Genomic DNA, 14,610 nt, shown 5'->3' with positions numbered 1-14,610 from the left:
TTCATCTTTTCCCCAGTCAGTGATATGTAGTATGATGCTGTCCTTAGGCTGGGCATGGCAATGAACCAACCAGGCAATCAGGGTGAAAAATTCTTGAAAATGTAGGTTCTTCGGCTATGGTGTTAGGTAGGTGAAGTGTATTAAATGCATTTTCAATTTACAAGTTTTTAAACTTATAGTGTGTCTGTCAGGATTTATCCCCATGGTAATTCAAAGCATAGTTTAGACCACTAAGCCTAGTTGTTTGAGCCTAAGAACACAGAGCCCTGGGCAAGGATTCAGCACTAATGCTTTATTGGCTTTATGAATCCAGGGCATTGGGGGGAGAGGGATATGAAAAGTGAGGACAGGAGGACAATACAGTACCTTCTGCAGAGTGACACACTAGCACATCAGGCACTATTTCATTGTGAGCCCCAGAGAGACCAAGCTGGTCACCCAACAGGTGCACCTGCTCAGGCATGCAAGATGTCTTCGGACAGGTTTGAGGGAGAAACTGTGCCTCAAGCACAGTCCCTTGAGCACAGGGAGGAATCAGCTCAACTCCCTTTCACATCCTGTCTTCCAGTGGTCACATTTACCCTGCAGGGCTTTAACACTGCCCCACTTGCCAATCGTGTCACCCAGCCCACATGGCAGCTGCTCATACCAGCCAGCCCCAGAGCCCCCCTGTGGCAGGAAGTGCCAGCAACTCAGGATGACAAAAATCACAGAGGCTACATAGAGGTCAGCTACAGGGCAGCAGTTGAGACGGAGAAGGAGCTGGTCTGGGAGACAGTGAAGCTGGTAGAATCTGGGGAGACACCCGAGAGCTGTGTGAGGTACTAGTACTTCCCTATGTCATTTCTAGCAGTAGAACTTGGATAGATTTCAACAACCTGCTTCTTGATAGGGTTATGCTCTCCTACAGCCCTGCCAGTAGGCCCAGTGTTCTTCTCGCACTCTCTCTATCTCCTCCCCCCCATGGATATACCAGTATACTTCAAAGTATTTGTGGGGAAATAGAATTAAAAGATGTTTGTTGTGGTGCCCAAAATTTTTACATCAGCCTAAGTTTTGGCATCATACTACTTCCATGAGCTTTTTGTAAAACTCTCGTGGAGATAGAATTTGGGATGTGCTCTATGTGCATATATAGGTGTGCTCACTAAGATTGCTGTTGACGGCTGTGTAGTACCCCAGCACAGTATGTCTCAAGGGTGAGCTGCTCCGCTGTTGTTGGCCATCTGGGTTGTTTGCTAATTTGAGGGCATTCCATGTAGTTCTACAACTCCATCACAATCTGCTCCACTGCAGAAGTCCATGAAGATTTGCGATTGTGTCCTTAGGTGGCGTTTTTAGAATAAATTCTGTGTCATGCGGTATGCATGTTTATGAGAGTGAATTATCCTGTGAAAATCATATTGATTTATACTCTGTAAAAGCTAAAAACCTTTTTTCCCAGGAGGCTGAGTGACAGAATAGGAAGAACACTCAGAAGGAGTGTAAGACCAAGAAAGCCAGTGAAGCAGTCCCCTGTGCTGCCCTCGCCCAGCTGGGTTTTTATGGCCAAGGTGCCTTCTCTAAACCCCACACTATGCCTCAGTTTGTCCATTTGTGCAAAATACGAATTGGCTCAAGAATGGCCAAGTTCTTTCTGTCCAGTGCCATATCCTAAATGTTCTAGATTTGTGGGAGCCATCTTGTAGGAGCTTTTAACTGGAGGGTCATTTTTCACTTCGCATCCAGAAAGATGTTTGAACTGTCACACCTGGGGGAAGAATGGGTCAGTGAAGCCAAGGATGGAAGCCAGGTCTGAGCTCATTTTCCTGCTGTGCAAAGCACAGCCCCTCCAAGCTCTTATCCAGCCCCAAATGTCATACTGCCGTGGTATGCACCTGCCACGTGACCTCTGCAGTAGCGAACAGCTGTTACTGTGTTCTGGTGCAACTTTATTTATGGGCACTGAAATGTAAGCCTTATGTAACTTTCACATCACAAAATATTGTTGTTTAATTTTTTTTATTTCAACGATGTGAGGCTGAAAACCACTTCTCTTCAATTGCAGCTGTATAAAAGTGAATGGTAGCCTGGGTAGAGTTAGCCAGCTCCTGGGATATTGAATTCTACAGATTGGAGATGTGTGTGTGTGTGTGTTCTTCAGATTTTGTTTATTTATTCAAAAGGCAGAGTCACAGAAAGGAAAAGCAGAGGCAGAGAGAGAATGGGTCAGGGAGACAGGAAGATGGAGAGGGGGGAGGGAGAGAGAAAGAGAGAAGCCACTCTACCCCCAAATGGCCACAATGACCAGGGCTGGATCAGACCAAAACCAGGAGCTTCAGCCAAGTCTCCCACACAGGTGCAGGGGCCCAAGCACTTCAGCTATCTTCTGTTGCTTTCTCAAGCACATTAATAGGGAGCTGATCAAAAGTTTAACAGCCAGGATTTGAGCCAGTGCCCATAATGAATACCAGTACCACAGGTAGCAGTTTTACTGGCACCAAGCCACAGTGCCAGCCCCTGAGATATTTTTTATTGAGCATTTTTCATATGCTAGGCGCTGTGCATGGTTTAAAACCTTGTTTTTTCACATCAGCCCTGTGGAAGATTCTTCATTCCATTTGAAAGATGAGGAAGCTGAGGCTAAGAGAGATGAAGTTGCTCAAGCTACAAGCTACACGCTACAGGGTGGTGGAGCCGGCATTTGATGCAGGTGCAGTCCCTCCTGGTACTAGCATGGGAAATCAGCTGGCCACCTGACCATAAAAATACTTGAGTCTTTGCAAGCATAGACGTGTCTGTCTAATATGGAGCCAAGGCCAGGGGGGTGGGAACAAAGGGAGTTAAAAAGGAGAGGGAGGAGGGAATAATGTGTTGGGATCAGGGAACGAAGGCTGCTGGTTGACAGAGAAGCAGGAGAGGCAGCATTCAAACCCTGGTCAATGGCTGGCATACCTCACTCCCTTCCCCACTAGTTTGGGAAACATCCAGTTTCTGGTGCTGCTGGAGTTGAGCTGACTTCATGTGAGGTCCTGGACCTGTGAACAGGCCCGAGGTGCTCAGTGCCAGGAGCAGGGAGCTGAGTAGCCAGGAGCCGCGGCTCCCGTGTCAGACGCCTAAGGGCCAGTGTGAGCCTCCTGCATGCCCCTTCTCTCTCCAGAAGGGCACCAGCAGCGTCAGAAGGCTCACCTCTTCTTGTCACACCTGTCCATCGGCCTCAGAACCACAGCAGCCTCCGGTTAAGCTTCTGTCAGGGAGAGGCCTGACCCCGTCACCTCCAGCCCATCACGCCTGCTTGGGGCACTCCAGGAGAGTGGCAGTTGCCTGAGCTCAGACAGCTCAGAGCTGTGTCCAAGGCCTCTTTGGAGGTTTCCTCGATTGGGTGATAAAAGAGGGCTCAGGAGAACAAATGGTGGCTGCAGTTTCCAGCTTCAGAGCAGGAGAAGATCCAGGGCCTGTGTGATGGAGGGTGAGGCGCACTGTGGTTTGGAAGCTGTTCAAGCCCAGGCTTGGTGCTGGCTCTGCCTCCTCCCAGTCACTCAGTCACACACCTCTCTGGGTGGCTTTTTTTTTAACCTGCCAGAGGTGGGGCATGTGAAGGGGATAGCTTTCAACAGTTCATGGGAAGATGAAGTTCAAGGATCAGTTTATTTTGGTGTTAGCCAAATTTGAACCCCATACATGGTGCTTGCATCATAGGCATTTTCCATGAACTTTGGGAAGACCCCCACATGTGTCTGTTTGCCCAGGAACACCGTCAACTGACCAGGAGGAGTCATGCACACAGTGAGTGCGTCAAGGTGCCTTGAGTTAATTAATCTCAGAGGAATTTCCTCCCCGTGCAAATGAGCCTCACCCTACCTTAATTGGGTGCAATGAGATCGCCCATTAGTGACTTCACTGAGCCAGATGGGAGGCAGAGAGGCTGGGATGAATCAGACATGTCTCTTGCCCTTGAGGAGTTCATTGTCATTGAGCCCAGCGAGCCAGTGCAGAAGCACACTGCAGGGACCAGGATCCTGTTGCCTGCAGAACTGCCTGTGGACTCCAGGGCAGCCCAAAGTCCAGGAAAGCTACGTGAATTTAGGTGGAAAGAAGATGCTTTGGGGGGATGGGGTCCCCCCTAGGCAGGGATGCATTATTCTCTTCCTTATGACCCCATGCTTATTTGTGTCTCTCTAGAGCCTTCATCGTTTTCTTTCCTGTTTTCTTTATATGTCTTGAAGGGAATGGTTTCTTTCTTTCTTTCTTTTTTTTTTGCAGTACTTAGTTGTGTACCATAGCCCCAAAGCCAAGTCCAATGTGTGAGCCGGAGAAGGTGTTAGCAAATGTTTGTTGCAAGGGGAAGGAAGAAAAGAGGGAGGGAGTGAGGGAAGAGGGGAGGATGAGCAGTTGCGAGGCATTTGGAAACCGTCACCAAGGAGACCGTCTGTGTGGTCTTGGGTGCCTTGAGCTTTATTAAGAATGTCTAACTGTTTAATCCTCATCGATAGAGTCCAGCTATGTGCCAGGCTATGTTCCATGTGCCCTGCATGGTTTGTCTGATCACCACCTTTCATATCAGTCACACCGCCATCCTGGGGTGTAGACCTTGCTCTGGCCCAGCAGCAAACAGGATCCTTAGATAGAAGCAGCATGCACAAGTTACAAAGTGACTGAGCTGAGGTTCAAGCTCTGGGTTTCACCCCCACTGGGAAGAGCTGGGGGACTTTGCCTAGCTGGCCTTTCCTTAGACAAGGTCACAGGGCCCTTCCTCTCACAGCGGAGTGGAGATTGCGGCTGGAGAGGGGAGTGGGAGTTGGATGTCCCTGGCTGAAGCTAGCACGGACAAGTGGGATGCTGTTGAGAAGCTCTCAAGGGTTGATTGCAGGTCAGCCCTGAGTTCTTGGACTCTTGAAGTGGGGCCCCACACCCCTTTGAGCACCTGCCAGAGACAAGGGGATGGCCTAGAGCCTCTGGGCACACCCACTGGACACTGGTCTTGTGGATATTAACAGGTGTTACAGGGAGAGGGAAGATTCCACAGACATATTTGGGATACCTGAGCTCTGGTTGATAGGGTCCCTTGTACACCAGGACTTTTAAGAACCTTTAATACAATATTCAAACATTTGTGGAAAATGAAATGAAGACATGTTTATTTGGAGGAGGGGTCAAAAAGATTCAATACACACATGCTTTTACATACAATTCAGTCTCATGACCCTTGAAAGACTGTTGTGGGTGAAATCCATTGTGACTTCACAATTTAGTAATCATCAATCTTTTTTTGTTTTAATCTTTAGTTGAACTTTATTTGAAGGGGAGAGGTATAGTTCCACCATAGTTGAAGCTGAGCCAGTCTGAAGCCAGGAGCCTGGATCTTGTTCCACATCTCCCACATGGGCGTGGAGACCCAAAGATTTGGTCCATGATCTGCTGCTTTCCCAGGCCATAAGCAGGGAGTTGGATCAGAAATGGGACAGCTAGGACTTGAACTGGAACTCATAGGAGATGCTGGTGTTACAGGCAGAAGCTTACATGCAAATGGCATTGGCACCCAGAATCTCGATTTTTTTTTTTTAGTACAGCATTTTTTCTATTTACTGTGGAGTGGAATGTGTATTGGGGTGAGCAGATTTATGTTTGATTCTCCCCAAACACTTGAAATGTGTATATTTGGAGAGGCTGGAAGAGCAGTCACTTGTGTGCCTATTGAATGGATGAAGAGACTGAGTGTCCGAGAGGTGAAGAGACAGGTCCCTGTAGTCAGAGCCTCCTGTGCTGCTCAGCCTGGTCTGCAGCCCCAGGCCTCTGCCAGCAGCCAGAGCTCTTTTGGCCTGACCAGTAGCAGTTAAAAAGAATTCATCTTCCTTTTTAGTCTTATATGTGAAATTAATTTTTATCAGTTCTACTTTTTGAAAAATATTATTTTTATTTTATCTGAGAGGCAGAGAAATAGAAATACCAAGAAACAGAATGAGAGCAAACCAGGTGCTGCCAGATGGGCTGTGGACCTCCCCAGCAGCGTATTAATCTTGGTTCTGAGGTTTCACCAATTTTATTTGTTTTTTGAAGATTTATTTATTTTTATTGAAAAGGCAGATTTATAGAGAGAAGGAGAGACAGAGAGAAAGATCTGTCTGCTGGTTCACCCCCCAAGTGGCTGCAACGGCTGGAGCTGAGTTGATCTGAAGCCAGGAGCTTCTTCTGGGTCTCCCGCACGGGTGTAGGGTCCCACGGCTTTGGGCCATCCTCTACTGCTTTCCCAAGCCATAAGCAGGGAGCTAGACGGGAAGAAGAGCAGCTGGGACTTGAACTGGCGGCGCCCATATGGAATCCCAGCACATGCAAGGTGAGGATTTAGCCATTGAGCCATCGTGCCAGGCCCCGATCCTCTTCATTTTATGGTTGAATCTTGCTCTCTTTCGCCTCATTGGTTTTTTTCCTTTTTTTCTCCCTAATTTCTAAGATGAATATATACATATATGTACACATGTGCATATTTCTGTATTTACATAATTGTGAATATTAGTCAATTGTAAAAAACTATCCAGTGCTGACCCATATAGACAGATCAGACATTAAAATGTCCACAAGTGTGTGACCCCACTTAAATCACAGGTGGGGAACTTCTGGCCTGTGTGCCCTATAACGTCCTTGAGATCTTTTGGCCTGACCCAGCTGAAACAACCACAGGTAAGACTTGAATGAAATTGAATCCATCTACAACAGGCTCATTTTGAAGCTGGCAATTTTGCATGGCCCACAAAATGAGGTTATAAATATCCAGATGGCCCTTGGCAGGAAGAAGGTTCCCCGTCCCTAACTTAAGTGATAGTTGTCAGATAGATCCATCCAGGCCAGGAGCTCATGGAGAGCTGACGGGAGCTGGGGATGAGAGGGTAGGGGTGGGAGGGCAGTGACTGCCCCAGAGGTGAGGGATTGGTTGGGAACTACATGGAGATGGAGTTTGCCCAATGTACCAAATGGCACTCAATCACCCACTCCAGAGTGGTTTATTTCATTCATTTATGTCACGTGGCCCTCTGCCTGTTTCTATGCTGCCCACAAGCTAGGAATTAATTTCTGTATTTTCTAAATATATGACAAAAAAATTTAGATGCAATGTAGTGAGGCCTGAATGCCCCCGAAATTAAACCTTAGCACCCATAAATACAGATGTGTCAGGAAGCAGCCATGCCATGTTCACCACTCTCATGTTACAACAGCAGAGATATGAGGTTGCCACAGAGGCCATGTGGGCTCTGGAACTGAAATATTTACTATTTAATCCTTTGCCTGTAATGTGTGCTGGGCGCTGCTCTTGGTCCCTCTTGGCCAGGTCAGGGAAGTTAGGTGGTGGTGAGGGGTCTTAAGCAAATTGGAATGATTGACAGGCTGTTGCCTGGAGGCAGAGGGAGGGGTGAACAGACTGTCTTGGATATTCCCTGTCCTAGTCTCCAATGACATGCTGTGGATTGGGTGGCTTCGAACAGCAACTTTGATTCTTTAGTGATTCTAGGGGTACCAGTCCAAGGTATAGACTGTCCATTCTCTCTGGAGGCTCTAGGGCAGGGTCCTTCTTCACCACTTCCAATTTCTGGGACTACACATAGTGCTGGGCCTTGCTTCACTTAGAGAATTACTACTCTGGTCTCACCTGCCTTCTCCCTGTATGTGTCTTCCCATCCTCTTCCTCTGTGTGTCTGTGTTCAGTTTCCACTCTTTTTAGAAGTGGCTGGATTCAGAGCCCATGCTGACCCAGTATGACCTCATCTTGACTTGATCACATATCCACAAAGACCTTATTTTCTTATGAAGCTATGTTCAGAGGTTTAGGGTTGATGTACATTTCTAGGGGGCACATTAGACATCCCCCAATATTTGATGTGAGCACAGCCTATTCATGTCTTACCTGATACACTTAGGCAGGGTGATGGTGAATGAAAGGATCCTATGTTGTTCAAGCACCTACTAAGTGCAGGGTGCCATTAAATACTTGGTTGATCCTAAGAGGAGCCAGGAAGGACAATGAAATGCAGAAAGATTTAGCCAGAACTTGTCCAGGGTTTGACAGGTGACAATTGGCAGAACCAGGATCTGGTCCCCAGAGTTTTATGTAATCCAGCAGCCATCTTGCAGAGGGTAACAGATTGGGTCAGGGCCAGAGCTGGGTTAGGACCTTAGGGCAGTAGCCTGGCTCTTTCCCCGAACATAGGAGTGCTCACCCACTCAGTGTAGCTTCTTTGCAAGCCTGGGGCGCATCTTGTCCTTAGCCTCCCTCAGCAGTGAGATCCACGGCATTCAGCAGCCAGCAGATGCCAGCACAATCACCTGGAGGCTTTGAGCGGGGGCTTACACAACCCTGAGCTGTCTCCACACATTCCCCCATGGAAATCTCTTTGAGCCTTTAGAGAATCAAGGCCCCATTGACAAAGTGCGCCGATGCTGACAGGTGCCTGGAGGCTGTGCCGCTTGCAAGGTAAAAGGCATAGATCACACCCGTGTCTGTGCTTCCTCAGGAGTTCATCAATCCTGCCTTTGTTTTCTCCATAAGTGAACATGATCACTTTGAACAGATCCATCATTAAGCCATGTTCCTTTCTGCAAGAATCACAACGCCAGGTAAAGGCGATGGAGGGGAGTGGTCCAGAGGTGCATTCAGAACCAAGCTCTGGGGAGAATGGGGCAGGTGTCGGTGCAAAGATGCTCTGAAAACCCTTTTGATTGCCTCTACATCCCGACACCGGGCTCGGATCTGGTCCCTCCTGCTTTGTCGTTATCAAATTACGTGGCTTTAGAAAAACCCTGGGAAGATTACACCTTAGGATTTGGTTTGCTGAGTTTCAAAATTGGGAACCTGGGACTGCTTTGTGGTTCTGTTTTCCTCTTTGAGAGTCCCAATCAGACTGTGAAATGCCAGCCATGGCTTCCTTTGTACGCTCAGACCCATTTTTCAGAAAGTGTTAACTTCTGAGTTGGGCTGTGTCATCCTTAGCTACCAGGCTGAATCACTATACCTGTTTGTGACAGCTTCTCTGGGAACTTGTGGGTCATTTAGAAAAGACTAAGAGTCATTTGACTGGTAGAAACTGTGGCCCCTTAAAGGTGCCTTGGGAGATCAGCAGGATGGACAGTTGGGCAGGGTGGCACCAGGCTGGATCTAGACACGAGCTGTGTGACTGGGCCTTTGGCTAAGTGTTCCTTGTTCTCCACAACCTGCTTTTTATATTTTTTCCCACCTGCAAGGTCACCCATCGACCCACATCCTAAAGAAATAGTTGAGACCATGAGTCCGGAGCCTTGGGATATTTTGGGGATAGAATCAGTGACTGCCTCCTGTTCTTGTGCATCCTTGCTGTGTTTGAGCTGCAGCAGTGGAGGACTGGCCATTTTTAGAGACATGTTTGTTCATCACAGCTAGGAGACTGAGCTGCTGTTGGCGTCTTGCGGATAGAAGTGAGGGACACTGCTCAGCATCCCAATGTACATAGCTCAGTCCTGCCCACACCTGCTCTGTGCACATAGAAACAGACACACACACACACACACACACAGTGTCACCACAGGAGCTGATGTTGTGAAACTGCCACCTGTTGACATCAGCATCCTGTATCAGAAACCTAGTTGGAGTCCTGGCTGTCCTGCTTTCCATCCAGTTCCCTGCTAATCCACCTGGGATGGCAGTAGATAATGGCCCAAGTTCTTGAACCCCTACCATCCATGTGGGAGTTCCTGGCTCCTGGCTCCAGCCTAGCCCAACTGTAGCTGTTGCAGCCATTTGGGGAGTGAACCTATGGATTCTTTCTTTCTCCCTATAATTCTGCCTTTTAAGTAAATACTTTTTTTAGTGTCACTAATGTTGAGGTTGGAAGCTCAACTAGACCAGTGGTTCTGTAAGAGTGGAGGAAGGTCCCAAGAGGAGCAGTATCCTCATCTCCAGAACTTGGCTCCCAGCACAGCCCCCACTGGATTGTCCACACTGGCAAAAGGAGTAGCCATCAACGTTGTCACAAGTCCTACAGGGCACTGTGAGACCTGACGTTAGAAAACCAGTATCTTGAAGTTATTTGTGCTATCCTAAATCCAAAGAAGCAGGTGCTGTGTGGGTAGCATCATTGGGTGGCTGAGGCCTCTGATGTCACAGTCACTGCTTTGCCCTATTTGAGGTTGTGTCAACTTGCAGATAGCTGACACTCAATGCTTCATGTCAGACCCAGAGGCCAAATAATATTTCAAATCAGTGAAGACTCTGTGGTGGGCTTGGTGGATCTAACTGCCTGCTTGCAGGAAGGGTGTGGGCGAGTTTTTGTTTTGTTGATGATGGAATGTTCCCTGTTGGTACTGCCAGGCTGGACCCATCACTCCAGGCTGCTGGGTCATGAATTCAGTAAATGCATTTTTCTCCCTGATGAAAGCAGTAAGCATGAGAAATCCCCCTCCTCCACTTCCTAGCAATGCTGAGCAAGGTGCTAAGCTTCTCTGACCGCACTTGATTCTTCTGTGAGTGGGACCAAGTCCTGCTCTCCTGGGTTGCTGTGAGTTGATGAATTGCTGCTTGATGAATTACCAGGCTTATAACAAAAGCTTGATCAATTCCTACCTGCACCTGTTCTTTCAAAGGGTTGGGAGGTCCCTAACCATAGCAATTTCCTATTGCTGCTTTAACAACTCATCATAGATTTCCAGGCTAAAAACCATAAAAACTTAACCCTGTTATGGATTTTTTCAGGTGGCGGAGGACGCAGGGGGGAAGGTGTCTGAAATCCAAAGTGAGTCTCATGGGGCCAAAACGAGTGTTAGGGACAAGCATTTGGTGTAACAATTTAAGATGCCACTCGGCACCCCTGCATTCTATAGCCAGATGCTTGGGTTCAAGTTCTGCTTTTACTCTCAGGTGCAACTTCCTGCTAATGCACACCCTGGGAATCAGCAGGTGATGGTTCCGGTGGCCCAGCTTTGGTCCGGCCCAGTCCCAGCTATTGCAACAGTTTGATAGTGAACCTGCCAATGGGAAAGCTCTCTTGGTCTGTCTCTGTCTTTCAAATAAATGATTAAATAAGAAGTATTGGGAAAACATCTTGCCTCTGGGGATGCCAGAAGAGGACCTACTTGCCTGCAGGAAGAAACCTGCTTCCCTCGGCCCCTGGCCCTGCTTCCTGGGTGGTCGCATCACCGCCTTCCTGTGACATGCTTGTTTTCTTTTTCCAGAAGGACTCTTGGGTTATACCGAGCGCCCATCAGGATCGTCTCATCCTGCAAAGTCCCTTTTGCCATGTAGAGCAATTTCACAGGTTCCAGGCATACAGATTTATGTATTTTTGGCATCTTTATTCTACCACAGTGACTAAAGCCAGTGGTCCTTCTAAGTCAATTCCTTTGAAGGAGCCCTCGTAGTGAAAGTACCTGCCACTGTGTGTGGCCACAGAATGCTATTGGGGTATCCTTGTTCGTGCCGTTCCTAAACAGGTGGGTGTGGTGTGCATTGCCCAGCAGCTCTCTGAGTGTGCTGCATGGTCCAGCAGCAGCAGCAGCATCACCAGGGAGTCTATTAGAAAGGCTGATTTTTAGGCTCTGCTCTGTATTTAATTGGGTCAGATACCCCAGCAGCAGAGCTCAGCAGGCTGTATTTAGTATTTGTTTGTGTTTACAAGCTCTGCAGGTGACTTGAAAGGCAGGCTTCAGTTTATTTTAATAGCTCTGTTGTGATGTAGCCCGTTTACTATCAAGTTACCCTTTGAAAGTGACTTGGTATATCCATGGAGTTAACTGCGCGTGTTCTTTCATTCCTATTTTCATTGCCTGAAACTGCATGTCTGTTAGCTGTCACTCCCTGTTGCTTCTCCTGCAGATCCCTGGCTACCTCTGATTTGCTTCCTGTCTCTATAGATTTGCCAATTTTGGACAAGTTCATATAAATGGAACCATACACTGATGTGGTCGTCTGTGTCTGGGTTCTTTCACTCAGTATGATGTTTACAAAGTTCGTCTTCTCTTTAGAAACTTGTTTCTTTATTTTATGTGAAAGGCACAGAGACTGAAGCAGATCAATCTTGCCTTAAGTGTTTTATTCCTCAGATACCCCCGACTGCCAGGGCTGAGCCAGGTCAGAGCCAAGAGTTGAAATCTCAGTCCAGGTCTCCCACAAAGGTTGCAGGGACCCAACTACCTGAGCCGTCATGTGTTGCTTTCCGCCAGAAAAGTCCCAGGGGACACGAATGACACTGTAGCCCTTGGTCCCTGTCCTCTCAACTCAGCTTGGCCAGCGTGCTGCCTCCCTTCTCAGGCAGACTCTTCATATGGGTGACCCTTGGGTGCTCAGATGTGTACCCCACCAATCGAGCATCTCCACAATGCATAGAATATCTTTTTGCAAAAGGTAGTGGTCCCATGGCATTGCATGGGTTCTGATAGGCCCACCTGGGTCACATGCCTATGCTTGGGACCAAACACATTTTACCCAAACCTGGATTAAATGCAATCCTGCCTTGGAGTTGAAAGGGGACTCCACCTGCTTTGGACTTCTAGGACTGAACTGTGGCTTTCCCAGTGGAAAGCTGGGATCCTGGCATTAGAAGGAAAGTGAATTGGTTCTAAGCATGTGTTAATGTCCAAAGCCAAACAGCTCTGTCTCCTGGATGGGCTGAGAGGGTCAAGCCGATTTTCCCATACATGGGATGGATTGCGCCAAACCATGGAGGTCCCTTCCTGGCTGTATGGACAGGGAATTTGATTGACATTTGGTGCTGGACAATGGGGGCTGTTCAGTACATTGTGGTGCTACTGGGAAGTTTCCCTGGTCTCCATCCTCTAGACACATCTCTGCGCCCTGCCGTTATGAGCACCAGAAATGCTTCTTCATGCTGTTGAATGCCTGTCTCCTCCTCCATCTCTTTGTGCTTGGAGTCATTAGAGGTTGTCTTAGTTCAGCTCTTGCAGGTCCAGCCTGGTGGTCCTGAGTTCCTGGGGGTGGAACCCTCGACACCGTTCCCGATAGACATGGCCTCATGTAGCACAGCTCCCTGGTCCCCTTTTCTGCCTTCCAGGCTGCAGCCAGAACCCATCCCCTTTCTATCACCTCAGCTGGCTTCTTGGCCCTACTTAGGGATGCTCAAAAAAAAAAAAAAAAAAAAAAAAAAAGGCAAGCTTTGGACTAGGCAGCCTGTCTTGACCTTGGAACATGATCCATCACAGGCTGTCCCCAGCATGTCTGCCAGCTGCAGACAGGGCAACACCTCTTTGAACAATGCTCTGCGTCTTTGCTGAGAGAGGGAGCAATAGATTGCCTGAAACTTTGACTCGACAGCGCCTGGTGTCTTTGGTTTCCGACTGCCTGACCAGGCGGGGCCTCTTGCAGCAAGCTCGCCTGGTCTGCACCCCCGCAGGGTCTGCTCAGGCAGTAAATTCTATGGAATGAGTCTATTTGGGGAACTTCTCACAGCCCTTTGTTCTATGGACGATTAACTTCCATTGAACATTAACTACAGGGTGACTGCATAATTAAAAAAACACCACATTTCCACTGGGGGAGCATTTCAGCCCAGACAGCTTAGAAGAGCTCTGATTTAAGATCCATAAACCTAGTTCAAGGCAATAAATATGTAAGTAATTGATGATGGAGTGTGCAGCGAACTTAAGACCCATCCATCATGCCCAGGCAAGCAAGGGCTACAGACACACTCGGAGAACAGAATGATAGGGGAGGAATAAATGGCCAGAGGGACCTGGACAGCTCTGTCTATCCCATTACTCACTGCTGCTTCTCTCCATAGAGTCCTGGCCTCTTTCCCTAAAGAGCTTCTTCCCTGTGTTTTTGTCTTCCCTGGCTAGGGAGAGAGGCAGCTAAGGGCAGGCGGGAAATAAGCATACATCTTGCTCTGGAAGACAGCTGCCTTTTACTGAACACCTGCTATGTGACAGGCTTCTAGTTTCAGTGCCTGGTCCTTGGAGAATTCTACAAGGGAGAGTGTGGATTTCATCACCCTTAGTTTACAGAGGAGCCCAAAGGAAGCAGGAGGCCAAAGAAGACAGAGCCAACCAGCACACAGCCAGGGCTCAAGCTTAGCAATGCACCTGCTCACATCCTCTTAGGTAAGGGAGGTTTGTCTGCTCCTCCACCCTCCCAATATCCCCTAGGTTGCCCTGAGGGAGCAACGCAAGTCTGTATCTGAGGCCTGCGTGTTTCCCACCTGCCCCGCCCCACACTGTCAGGGCTATTGCCGCATCTCTGAGTTCCTTTCAGCATGAGCTCAGTTACAATCAAAACTGATAGAGCAGGGGGGCAGGCTGTTTTCCTCCATCCAAAGGGACTTTGTGGTGATGGCAGCGTGAGGCCTCTGTCTGTCAGCTCTTGTTTTGTCGTCATTTCAGCCTGAGCCAGGCAGGGTGAGCCAGCTTCTTCCAATTAGCATTTTCCTTGGGTCAAGGAGCCAGATCCGGTGTCAGTGTGGGCTGAGATGCTTCTGGGCTGCTGATCAGCCGGGGCCCTGACTTCTCTGTGCTTGTGCTCCTCCTTGGGGCATCTCTCCCAGGCAGGTGCACAAGAAGACCCTCTTGCCAGCCCAACCCCAAGACACTAGACACATCAAGATGAATAATGGGCAGCTCTCTCTGTCTTTAGGAGCTGCCCATCACGGGTGTTGGCAGAGA

The 14,610-nt window shown here is 48.4% G+C and overlaps 1 protein-coding gene across 1 annotated transcript in view; it reads left to right on the top strand.

Moving 5' to 3' along the window:
- Nucleotides 1-14,610, top strand: part of KSR2 (kinase suppressor of ras 2) — a 305,100-nt gene that overhangs the window by 196,337 nt on the left and 94,153 nt on the right. The gene's annotated exons all lie outside the window — the stretch shown is intronic.

The sequence above is a fragment of the Ochotona princeps genome, chromosome 29 (assembly GCF_030435755.1).
Source record: "Ochotona princeps isolate mOchPri1 chromosome 29, mOchPri1.hap1, whole genome shotgun sequence".
In the NCBI taxonomy this organism is placed as follows: domain Eukaryota; kingdom Metazoa; phylum Chordata; class Mammalia; order Lagomorpha; family Ochotonidae; genus Ochotona; species Ochotona princeps.
Note: the sequence above shows the minus strand (reverse complement) of the source record. Positions and strands in the feature narration are given on the sequence as shown.